Raw genomic sequence first — 13,635 nt, 5'->3', positions numbered from 1 at the left:
TAGGTGCTTCCAGTTGGCAAGTAATTCAAATCTGAAGAGGTAATCAAATAACAAATGAAGTATTAAAACATCATTTTTTGAGAGAGAGAGAGACAGAGAGGGTGCAAGTGAGTGAGAGGCAGAGAGAGCGTGCAAGAGAGAATCCCAGGAGGGAGAGAGAGAGAGAGAGAGAGAAAGAGAGAAGAGAGAAAGAGAGAGAGAGAGAAGCAGGGCTCATCCGAAGTGGGGCAGCTCATGGTCACCCCAAGTGGGACCCAAGCTCACCTAATATGGGACTCGAACTCACAAAACGTAAGATCATGACTTAAGCCAAAATCAGATGCTTAACCACTGAGCCACTACTCAGGTGCCCCAATTTTTTTTTTATGTAGCAGCTAAACTCTGGAAAACAGTGTGGAGGTTCCTCAAAAAATTAAAAATAGAATTACCCTATGACCCATCAATAGCACTACTAGGAATTTATCCAAAGTGCTGATTCATAGGGGCACATGTACCCCAATGTTTATAGCAGCACTTTCAACAATAGCCAAATTATGGAAAGAGCCTAAATGTCCAACAACTGATGAATGGATAAAGAAGATGTGGTTTATATGTACAATGGAATACTACTTGGCAATGAGAAAGAATGAAATCCTGACATTTGCAGCAACGTGGATGGAACTGGAGAGTGTTAGGCTAAGTGAAATAAGTCAGTCAGAGAAAGACGGATATCATTATGTTTTCACCCATATGTGGAACGTGAGAAACTTACAGAAGACCATGGGGGAAGGGAGGGGGGAAAATAGTTTCAAACAGAGAGAGGGGGAGGCAAGCCACAAAAGACCCTTAAATACAGATAACAAACTGAGGGTTGATGGGGGCGGAGGGGAAAATGGGTGATGGGCATTGAGGAGGGCACTTGTTGGGATGAGCACGGGATGTTGCACGTAAGTGATAAATCATGGGAATGTACTTCCGAAGCCAAGAGCACACTGCACAACCTGTATGTTAGCTAACTTGACAATAGATTATATTAAAAAAAAAAAAAAAAGCAGCAGCTAAGGGAAACCTGGGTGGCCCAGTCGCTTAAGTGTCCAACTCTTGGTCTTAGCTCAGGTCATAATCTCACGGTTTGTGGGTTCAAGCCCCACATCGGGCTCTGCACTGTCAGTGCAGGGATTCTCTGTCTCCCTCTCTCTCCCTCCTCTGCTCTCTCTCGGTCTCTCTCTCAAAAATAAATAAATAAATAAATAAATAGTAGCAAAAAATACATACATACATACATACATACATACATCAACAGCTAAGATAATGATGTCTGGGCCAAAGAGTGGAACAAGGGAAATTCTCACTTTAGAAAATTAAACACAGAAGGGCCCTGAGCGCGTAAATGCTATCAAACCACTGAAGGGATCAGGATTGTTACTCTGTCTCCACTGGGTTTAGTCAGAGAAGATGAAAGGTAACAAAAATTCCTCTTCTGAATGACAGACAGATCACCAATATTCTTAGGCGTAGTCAATGTACTCTTTGGGGTGTAAGAAATGCTTACGTGTGGAAAGACAGGGACAGCTACAGAAAGGTGGAACTTTCCAACACAAGTTTCCCAGATATACAAGAACACCTTTGATCTAACGTATGGCAGGAGAAGAGTAAAATGCAGAAAACATGCAGTTTATATGCAACTTTCCCCAAATGTCAATGTTTTGAATACAGTCAAGGACAAAAACCGCCTCACAATTCATGTCCTCTCAGCCCTTGAAACTCATAAGAAAGAAGCTGAAAATTTGACAGAAGCCATTTTCTTTAGTGACAGAAGTGGCTGGTTCCGTCCCTACGGTTACCCGTTATGTTAAACCGCACATGAACGCTTATAGGCTTTATTTGTAACTGCCAAAACTTGGAAGCAACTAAGATGTCCTGCAGTGGGTACAGGGATAAATAAAGGGTGGTATGTCTATACAGTGAAATGCTCTTTAGTGCCAAAAAGAAACGAGCTATCAAGCCTTAAAAAGACATGCAAGAAACTTACATGCATATGGCTAAGTCAGAGAAGCCACTTTGAGAAGGCTCCGTACTATAGGATCCTAGCTGTATGACCTTCTGGAAAAGACAAAACTATGGAAACAGTAAGAAGATTAGCGGTTGCTATGGTGCAGGGGGAGGAAGGGAAGGGGTGAACAACTAGATTTCTAAAGCAGTGAAACGATCTTTCTGAACAATAGTGTAATGGTGGATACGTGTCATTACACATTTGCCAAAACCCATAGAATGCACAAGGCCAACAGTAAGTGCTAATGTAAGCTATCGACTTAAGTTAATGAAAATGTATAATAAAAATGTTTTAAAAAACCCAAATTTATATTTAAAAAGAACTATCTGGGAAGCCGACAGTACAGACGAAGAAACAATGAACAAACTCCATCTGTGATGGAAAAAAAAAAAAAAAACCAAAACCTTTTGACTGATATAGAAATCTCTGTCTTGGCTCAGATTATTAATTTTGATGAGATGTTTCAAAGCAAGAAGCAGTAGCCCAGGGTTTGAGGTTACAGGGGTTTAGCAGACTCTGACATGGCAGGATTATTGTACCAGAATTCTCATGGGGATGACTGCTGTCGTTGCTAACACTCTGCTTACAGGTTCTGTGGGTTGTGAAAAATTGCCCCAAGCCTGTTTTCCCCCAAAGCCCTTATTTTTAGCATGTGTCTTGCAACTTTGCAGAGCATGTGGCTTTTCGAGAACCCGTACGTTGCGTATGAGCAGAAATCCCTGTATTTCTTTGCCACAGGTGTGTGCTAGGGTCTTCCCCTCTTGTCCATTGACTAAATTCTTTTCTCTGCATAGACTCTTCCAGATAGCCTAATACTCTGAAAATATTAAATTGATGTATTTTTAAACCCTCCTCCCCAAAATTCCACCATTGTAACCCCGTAAAAATGGAAAGACAATAGTTACTGTAAAAAAAAAAAAAAAAAGGAAACATCAGGGAGAATTCCAATAAGAGTTGGAAAGGGGAAACCCAACCTGCCTGGTAAAATTATGGGGGAAAAGGAGGAAAGCAGATAGGGAGACACATATAGTCCAAGTTCCCCTCTTAAAGCGGGAGTTTACAAAAAAGAGTGTGTTGAAGAGATTGAAGAAAGGTTTCTACAGGCGGAGGTCAATGCATTCCGAAGATGCCAGGGGGTTAGGAAGAGACACTATGCAAATTTACAGTCTAAACCCAAAGCTGGGATGAAGGAAGTAGACGGTTAGTGGGGGTCTTAAGTGACAACAAGAGCCAAAGTAGCCCTGTTGGCCAGGGTGGACCACTGGGCCCCCAGTGAAGTCGAGAGAGAACAGTGTCTGTGTTCGCCAGGTTTTAATTACAAATCGAGTAGGGGAAGCAGCAGCCGAGGAACAGTGGCTCCCACAAAGGAGAGAAAGGAGATATAAGGAGACCACTGAGTTCGCCAAGGCCTGCCCTGGGCAGATAGAAGAGATGGCACAAATATGTGCTTTTCAGTAAAGACACCCAGGGCAGAGTTGAGGAAGCATCAGTGGATGGCCCAGAGACTATCAACTTCAGGATGCTCTTCCTCCCCCTCGGGCTAAAGTAAGCAGGGAGGACAAAGCCACACCCACGGAGAGCTGGAAACGTGCCAGTCTCTAATCACGGAGGCACGCGACCAGAGACAGGGTTCCAAAGCAAAAGGAAGCAGGGAAGAAATGCCCCCCGTTTCTTCCCCCTTCCAAACTCTCCTCTCCCCCTCTTCTTCCATTACCCACACAACAGAAGCCAACCAGCAAGGAAGCCTGGGAGAGAGAGCCTGCAGGGGTGAGCCTTCTGGGACACACCGGAGAGCAGACCAAGGCAGGGGTGAGGACAAGCAGAGAATAACCAGACATCTTCCGATCCAATGCGAGGCCGTGGAAGCCCCTCTTCCTTAAAAACACAGGTGCTGTGTTGGAGAGGAGCACCAAGAGGTTCCAAAATCTCAAATGTTTACCTAAGGAGACTGAGTCCCTTAAAGAAGTGTTTACATTATGGAAACATACTGAAGGTTGCTAAAACACGGTTTACGTTTCCCTGTTTCCCCATTGGGTCGTAGGAATGACCATTAGCTCAATTATTTTCAAAAATAAAGACGCTACGTTTTCACTGCACTGTGTCCTGCAGTGTGAGGAAATCAGTGAACTTCCACTTTGCAGTCTTCTCTACTTCTGAAAGTCACTGAGGTGACTTAAAGATGAAACGCAGCAGAAACATCCTGGTAGAGACAGAAGGAAGAGAATGTCCCAAACTCCTGCTTAATCATCTTAATAATTGCGTGATCAATTATTTGACATCTAAAATGGCAATAGAGCACATCGTGTTACATCTTTGGTTATTTAAAAGAAAAGTATAGATTTATCTAGAAAAATGAAATATTTTCTTGTTTTTAATTTTTTTAATGTTTATTTTTGAGAGAGAGAGAGAGAGAGAGAGAGAGAGAGAGAGAAAACGTGTAGGGGGAGGGCAGAGAGAGAGAGAGAGAGATACAGAATTCAAAGCAGGCTCCAGGCTCTGAGCTGTCAGCACTGAGCCCCACGCGGGCTCGAACTCACGGACCACGAGATCATGACCTGAGCCCAAGTCAGACGCTCAACCGACTGAGCCACCCAGGCACCCCCGAAATGACATATTTTCTAAAACTCAACGTAAACGATAATTTCTCAGAAGGGATCTTCTATAAAGTACACTGAGTGGTATGTGGGAAGATGTCCCATCAGATTTTTGGAAGTAATGAAATGATGTTCAAGCATAGCACAAATTCTGGATGACTTCACATTTCCTGGCCTTTTACTTCTGTCTCCTCTAAAATGTTTCACATGACGTCTTTGTCTCATGCCAACCACCAGTTCCCCAATCTCTTCTGGACGGGATGGTTTTTTAAAAAAATTCATTTTTTAAACTGTACAATTCAGTGGGTTTTTGTGCATCTATGTGGAATTATCACCATCTAATTTTATTTATTTTAATAATAATAAATAATAATAATAATATAATAATAATAATAAATAATAATAATAAATAATAAATAAATAATAAATAATAATAATAATAATAAATAATAAAAGCGCCCAACGTGGGGCTTGAACTCACGATCCCGAGATAAAGAGTGGAATCCTCTACCGACAGAGCCAGCCAGGTACCCCGGAAAATGATTATTTTTAACAAGCACATCCAAGCCTTTCCCAGAAGCTCCAGATCAACTTGCCAGAATGTCCTGCTTCATCACAGACCTGGGATTCATTCTCACCAGGCTTCCCCCTGAAGATCCCAAACAGCGGAATACAATTTTATATTTCTTTGTCCAACCCCTCCTTTCCTAAATTCTTCCCAATACAAAATTCTCCCCCAAGGGTCACACCAAACATTTTCCAACTTGCCATAATTTTTAGCTGAACTCTTCCATCAAAATTGTTTTACATCTGCATGTTTACTGTGTGCATCTACATTACGTTTGTTTTCCTCTCTCATCTCCCCATGCTATTATAAGTCAAAACATCTACAGAGAGAGGTTGCCTCTAAATTTCACTGTATTTTTCTAAGGGAGCAAAAGCTAGACATGCAAGAGATGACCAGAAACTTTATGAAAACGGGGCAAGCACAATACTCACAAATCTGTCTGGAAAAGAATGTGCACTTTCTTGCTTTATACACACACTCACACACACACATACACACAACGAGGGTTAGAATTAGGGTGTACCTATATATATATATATATATATACACAATACTATACAATTTACAAATATTATATATATATGTATATATATATAATGTTTGTTTTGAAGTTCAAACAAAAGTACCTGAATCTCAGAGAGCAATTTGCTTAAGGCATGACCTTACTCCTATGTTTCTCTCTTTCCTTTTCTTTTAAGCTGTTTTCCCAAGTCTCGGTTAAAGGTAAATGTCATGATGGCAATGCTTCCTCTCCCAACACACGCACGTTCAAACGAAGGGCTTTGCTAGAAAAGTCACCTTAAACCATTAGGAATGGGAACCCAACTTAAATGAGCCTTTAGTGAACAGAAGCATTATCTGGAGCCTTCATACTAATCATTTTCGGTTCGCGGCGAGAACTTTGAAGGGTGACTCCCGGTACCACCTCCTGGCCCCTCGCTACTCTTCCTGTGCAGTCGCATGTTAAACACGATGACTGGCTGTATAGAAGCCATGTGTTGTCATAATGTAACATCATTAAACAAAGTGTTTAGAGCGGTTTTAGCTGAGCCAGAACATGAACAACAAAACCCGCCAATTACAGTGTCATTTCGTGTAGTTGTTAAGGTTGCAAATGTCTCCAACTTTTTCTGGTAGGCCATATTGAGCGTGTCACAGAGAACATCTGAGATAACGATTTGCTAGGCAATGTGCAATTCTCGCTCCTTTTTTCATATCAGAGAAGAAAGAGTTCTTTATAACAATTTGGCTCAAATGTCTACACACATTGCTCCAGCGTCTGTAGCAGCATGTGTTTCTAGGATTGTTCTGGAAGAGAAAATGCAGAAACAGCAGGGAGCAGAAGATAAACAGGCAATCCGTGACTCATTAAAACAAGCATTGGTAGCCAACATTGTGGAGTGTGTGAAGACCCCAGATCCAACTCGCCTATAAACTTTTTTTACCAGCTGGACTTAGCATCTGTCAGAGCTTGGAAGGAGAGGTAGTCTGGTACAAATGATTTCAGTGTGTCGCATTTATTAACCTGCCACCTTACATAACTCCGCTGATTGGGAACTCAGGGAAATGCTTGCGCAATGACACAGCTTATCGTTGGAATGCTACATCTGCAGTAATAAAGGCGCAAGTTGCCATTAAAAAAATACAAAGACCACAGAGCAATTGGAAAATGATAATGAAGCAAAGTTAAAAAGCATCACAGTCTTGAGAAATGTACGTGCCAGCAGAATAATTGAAATCCGGTTTGGATTTTGATCATTTTCAATTCTTTGCACCAATGAGGCAGGAAAAGTATTTTCTTTTTTAATAGTTGTCACATTAGCTTTGTTAGCGGCTCCGGGGTAAACAAATGCCAAGCTGGGAACACCACTGTGTCCTTTTCCAACCACTTACTGTTCTAAATGAGTGAGTCGCTTCTGTAGTTAAAACCCTGACAATTGCTAGAAAGGCATGTTCCGTTTCTTTCGGGTTTTCACAGGAGAACTCAAGGAAGAGTGAAGGGGCCTTGATATAAAAACCATGTCTGTTAACAGCTTTGCCTCGCCTCACACTTCATTAAGGACAAAGAACATTACCTCGGAAGTCAAAACCACACCAGGTAGCGGACACCCTTTCCGTTCCTGTGCTTTGATTTACTTCCTTTTTGTCTCAAAATTGGCCTGGGATTCTTTGGTCAAGAGGAGAAAAATACCACAAAGTCATTTTCTATTTGGTATCCATATCACACGCCAGTGATTTCAAATTAATGGGGATGTTTACTCTCTGGTACAAAATTTGCGCATATTAGCTTATAAAATATGGATAAGCTGGTTTCCTATAACAAAATCTAGCCCTGCCATTTCAAAAATGAAAATTGCAGAGACTTTGGAAAAGAATCAGCTGAAGGAACGCTTCACGTTTCGCCATGGTTAGCCTATTATTTGTAGTTTTGAAACTTTATTGGTCCCCAATCTAATCTTTTCTGAGTATAAAAACATTAACATATGGTTTAACACAGCACAGGGCTGGAAAGTCCATATCCCAAATGCACATTGTATGCAGGGTGACATTCACACTAAATATCATCCCTCAGGGTCTGTACTTCATTTTACCTGGGATTGGAGAGCCATGAAATCCCTGGAAAAGTTGTTCATGATTCTGAACCAAATGGTGCACAGTGTACTGAGATACTAACAGTGCATGCTTCTGCCAAAGGTTGGGGCTCAAATGTCTCTCTAAGTAACATTAAAAATCTGCTGCTTCATGCCTATGAATTTCAATATTTATAGCGTTCAATAAAACGGTCCACTGTCAGAGAGAGATGTGCCACTGTGCGCTCTCTGAGCAGATGGGCGGCAATATGGCACATTTACATGGACCAGCTGTGGAGCGCAGAAATGGATGCTGGTCAGAGGCAGGGTACAGGCCCCACATCTGGAATTCTAACCAACTGGCCTCGGTGCCCATTGTAAAGTTTCCTTCCACGGGACGAGCTCTGATTTAGAGCTGCTCACTAGTGTGCCTTAAACTGCATCAAGAGTCCTCATTAACACAAGAGACTAGAGGGAGGTTAGGGCCTGGAACTCCTCTACTGGGCATCTGTTAGAGTTTGTGGATGGCACTCTGTAGTCGGTTATAGACGCACCCAGGGGAAGGTTCTCTCATGCATGATGCAATGTTCTCTACTTAACGGTTTTTTATACAAAAAACAGAGGTCTTGTTATAAACAGACCCACTCTCTCCGCACTTCCTTTTCTAAATAGGTCAGAAAAGACCCGCAGAGATGGGGCAGTTCCTAAGATATCTAAAAACTTGGTAGAAACGTCTAAGTTTTTTTTCAGATCTCAAATGGAACATTGTCATATTTGGGGGAGATTGGGCTTCGTTCAAATGCATGGTTAGAAATTTCTAAAATACACAAAGCTCCTAGACTTCTCTTTATCGCAGTATTACTCTTCTGGTAAATGAAACAGTGTAATTTTGTGTAGTTCGGATCATTCGACCGACTTATTAGGAAGATAAACTGTTTTACACACATTTCAAATAGGAACAAGAAATGGTTTTTTATATAAAAATACTCTTTTGGGGTAGCATTCTAGTTTCATTTTTTTCTCTTTTGTCTTTAGAGAAAATTCCACTCTCATTCTTTCATTTTGTCAAATACTTTTCCGCATATTTTCCGATTATTCACTTTAAAATTTATTTGGTGTTCAATGGTCCCATCTCTTCAAAAATGATTCATTTAGAATCCCCAGCAATTAGACAACACAGAGAAATAACAGGCATCCAACTCGGCAAGGAGAAAGTCAAACTTTCACTCTTCGCAGATGACATGATACTCTATATGGAAAAAATGGTGCATTTATATCCTCATACTACTGGTGAGTCCTTTTCTAGGACAATCTCTTGACATCTATTTCTATCTCCTCTCACCCCCAAGGGGTATTTTAAGCAAGGGAGCCAATACAACCAGCCACCAACTGGGCTATGCTAACTTAATCATGTAATTCATACATACTTTAGAATCTTTTCATTGAATAATCATCTACTTTAAAATCTAAAAGCAAAATTGTGTTTATGCTATGTGCCTCAATCTTTAAAAAGAAACGTTTGACTATAACTGCCAAAGAAGTTCTACGGTAGCTGATTTCCACCTAATGAAAAGCTAGGAGGTTAAAAATACTCTTAGTGATTGATGGATTATTGGCTGATATGGTGGGTTAGTAATTAATGTGTGACTGAATACCCAGCCAAGACGTAGTAGCTAAAGCAATTGTTTATATAAGATAGTATCCACTATGAATGCACACATGTGGCACATACCCTAGAGACTCAACCATCTATAAAGAAAGAGGGTGGGTGGTCAAACGTCCATTGACTGATGAATAGATAAGGAAGATGTGGCATATATATATAATGGAATGTTACTCGGCGATCAAAAAGAATGAAATTTTGCTATTTGCAACAACTTGGATGGAATTAGAGTGTATCATGCTAAGAGAAATAAGTCAGAGAAAGATAAATACCATATGATTTCACTCATATGTGGAATTTAAGAAACAAAACAGATGAACATAGGGGAAGGGAGTAGAAATAAGATAAAAACAGAGAGGGAGGCAAACCAGAAGAGACTCATAAATACAAAGAACAAACTGAGGGTTGTTGGACAGGAAGTGGGTGGGGCGATGGGCTAATGGGCGATGCGCATTAAAGAGGGCACTTGTTGGGATGAGCACTGGGTGTTATGTGTAAGTGATGAAATCACTAAATTCTACTCCTGAAACCATTATTACACTATATGTTAACTAACTTGGATTTAAAGAAAATTTAAAAAAAAAAAAAAAAAGAAGAAGGTGGGTGGTGAGAAGGAAATGAACCACTCAGGATACTTAGAGTTATACTGATAAGAAGTATGAAATTAGTAAAATGTCAAGAGTGTTTGGGTAACAATGAATAAACCCACAGAGGCAATCCAGTAAAATATGCATGATCATAGCAGTTTCAAGTTCACAAAAGGAGAATTTAAATTTTTCTTTTATTTTTCAACCATGATTAAATTTCTCTCTGGCAGTTCAATATCCCAAAGATATGTATTTACTCCGACAGAACATTGCAATAATTAGGTCATCCCAGACCCTCCTGACAACTGTATGGATCATGAGTATATTGTGAAAGAAACGTGTGATATCTCTGAATGGAAATACGGTCTCTCAAGCAAAGGGAATATTGCATGTGAAACCAAATGCACCTAACATGATATGAACATTCCCCAATGGCTATCTCCATCCAGAGTAGCCACTGCCTCTCCATTGTGACTGATGCAAGATTTACCAACACAAACAGCCTATCTCTGGGTGTCCATCAGGCAAGCAGAGTTCCAGCATGGTGTTGGCCTCAATGTGTGCTCGTCATGGATTGCTGAGTGCCCAACGTTTCCCATCTTGTAGAAGGACTTCCACTCCACTGCTCTTGACAAAAGACAAATCTATTTATGTATGCTGCCTCTGGTTGTGAAATGAGAAAGATCACTTTTCCTATGAACTTTTGAAAAAGTTACTCGTTGAAGGCAATGCTTTAATTACAATAAAATGGTTGTAAAGGATGGACGGATCCATAAAATATATATATATTTATAGTATATAGTATATATACTATATATAGTATATAGTATTTATATATATAGTATTGTATAAAAACAATACTAAAATATCTGGTAGAATGTGCTTTTTCTTAGCTTAAAAATGTGTAGGTGTGTGTATGTGTGTGTGTGTATTTTTAAAGAACTCTAATGGAATAGAGCTACAAAAAAGAAATGTATCATGTTCAACAATTTTGTGATTTTAATCTTCGGTTTGGCAGTCAATGAAAGTGAAGGAAATCTCTAGATTGTTGCTGTTGGTTTTAAATTCCTAAACTCCTGAACATGAGAATGAGTTGAAAGGGAAAAAACTCAGATAAACCTGTTGCCTTGGATTAGAGTTGGAATTAGTGTAAAACTCTTGGCTTCAAAAATATATAGCTAGAAGAGAGAGATATAAGAGTGTGGGTTTGCACATATTCATAGATTCTCGCATTCCTGACCTGTATCCTGGAAGGTCGTAGGAGCCCCAATAGTGCGACGCCAATGATCATACTTGGCACCCTGAGCTTGCCTTCGAATACTCTTCTCTGCTGAAAGGAGCCAATGATCCTTGGAGAGATGGCTGATCCAGGGCCGGGGCAGGGAAAGTATCAGACGATGTTCCAGATGCCTGGGACAACTTACTGTGCCAGAAAGCAGGAAGCGCTCAAAGAACTTCGGTGACGTATGAAAAAGACACAGGGGCCAACTTCATGGAGCTGCCATCGGCCAAAGTGGGGACGACTGAGCATCAGAATAAACAATGATATTAATGTATTAAAACTCATTGAATAAAATAGGAAATTGTGAAAACATATAGATGTGAATACATGAATACATGAAGTTTGCTAAGGTACAAGAGACTTACACAATTTTGGAGGATCTTCCCACGAAATATGTTTTCATTACAAAGGGGAGAAAGATTAACTTCCCAGTGGGGAAGCTGGCTGACTTCACCCTAATCACACCATCTAGTGAACCTCATCAACAGTGGCACAAATGGAAGTCATTCTCCTCAACAGGAAGAACCAGCATCATCTCTGTGATATGCTTGTCCAACATGTGTTACTTGAATGTAATCATGAGGAAGGGTCAGACCAACCCGAACAGAAGGACATTCTACGAAATAAATGGCTTGTAATCTTCAAAAGTGTCAAGGTCGGGAAAGTATAGGAAATACTGAAGAACTGTTCTGGTCTAACGGAGACTAAAGAGACATGACAGCTGCATGCAAGGCGTGCTTCTGAACAGGTAGACATTTTTGAAGCCATGGGTGAAACTTGAACAGGATCTTGAATGCATACATGTTAATTGTTTGATTCTGATGGTTATGTTGCACCTGTATTGAAGAATGTCCTTGTTTAGAGGAAATTTGGGCTAAAGTATTGAGGAGTGGGGCGCCTGGGTGGCTTGGTCGGTTAAGTGTCCGACTTCGGCTCAGGTCACAATCTCACGGTCTGTGAGTTCGAGCCCCGCGTCGGGCTCTGTGCTGACAGCTCAGAGCCTGGAGCCTGTTTCAGATTCTGTGTCTCCCTCTCTCTCTGCCCCTCCCCTGTTCATGCTCTGTCTCTCTCTGTTTCAAAAATAAAAAATAAACGTTAAAAAAAATTTTTTTTAAATAAAAAAATAAAGCATTCAGGAGTGATGAATTAGGTGGGCAACTGGCTCTAAATGACTCGGGGGGACAAAAGTCCTTCATTCTGTATTTCCAACTTTTCTGTAAGTTTGTATTTTTTTTGAATTAAAAACAAAAGGTTTTCATGCCTATGCATGAGCCTTACTTCCAGAGAATCTGGATTGGTTTAAGGCGGGACCCAGGCATGTGCATTTTTTAAAAGCTCCCCTGGGTCTCCAGTATACACGTTGGGTGGAGAGCCATAAGTTTAGACTCTAGACAAACCCTCTCATTTTATAAAAGAATGAACAGAATTCAAATGTCAGGCTGAAGCTCCTGAAGCTGGCAGAAGTGGGTCCAGAAATGCGAGTTCAATTCTCCAGAAATTGATTCATTCATTTATTTTATTGACATTACATATGATATTCAAGACACCGCGCAGAGTATTTGGGGCGAAAACGATAAAACATGCATGCTTGTAACAGTAATAATGCCTTCTCTTGTATAGCATTTTATTACTTGTAAAATGTTTTAACATTTCTTTTGGTTGTCAAAGCAATTCACTTGAGTATTATTACCTCAGCTTTACAGACAAGGAAACCAAGGTTACAATGAGTGTGTGATATTTTGTGTCAGGCCCAGGACTCAGGCCTGCTGACACCTTGGCCAGGGTTTTTCTGCCACACTCTACTAGTTTAATAGAAGACAGCAAATGTTGAATGCCAGTCGAGTAATAAAGTGCCAGAAGCATTCTGGGAACATATAAGAACTTGAGAGCACTCCAGATGCAATATTAGGAAGGACTTCATCAAGGAAGCAGGTGAGCTGCAGTGTGGAAGACAGCTTAGTAAGATCATCTAAGCAGAAAGAGAAGCAAAGCCATTCAAGACGAATGGGGTATATGAACAAAGAGCATGAAGAAAATAAAGATTCAAAGTCTCATGGCAGATAAAGAGGCCAGTTTGGGTAGAGGAAAGAGTTCACATCAGTGAAAAATTCCTATCCAGAAGATTATTTGAGGGGCACCTGGGTGGCTCAGTTAGTTAGTTAGTTAAGCATCAACTTTGGCTCAGGTCATGGTCTCACGGTTCATGAGTTTGAGCCCCACATAGGGCTCTCTTCTATCAGCACAGAGCCTGCCTCGGATCCCCTGTCTGCCCCCTCTCTCTCTGCCCCTCCCCTGTTTCATTCTGTCTCTCTAAATAAGTAACCTTTAAAAAAGAAAGA

This window comes from Prionailurus bengalensis, chromosome B2 (assembly GCF_016509475.1).
Source record: "Prionailurus bengalensis isolate Pbe53 chromosome B2, Fcat_Pben_1.1_paternal_pri, whole genome shotgun sequence".
Lineage (NCBI taxonomy): Eukaryota > Metazoa > Chordata > Mammalia > Carnivora > Felidae > Prionailurus > Prionailurus bengalensis.
This window is presented reverse-complemented; position numbering follows the sequence as displayed.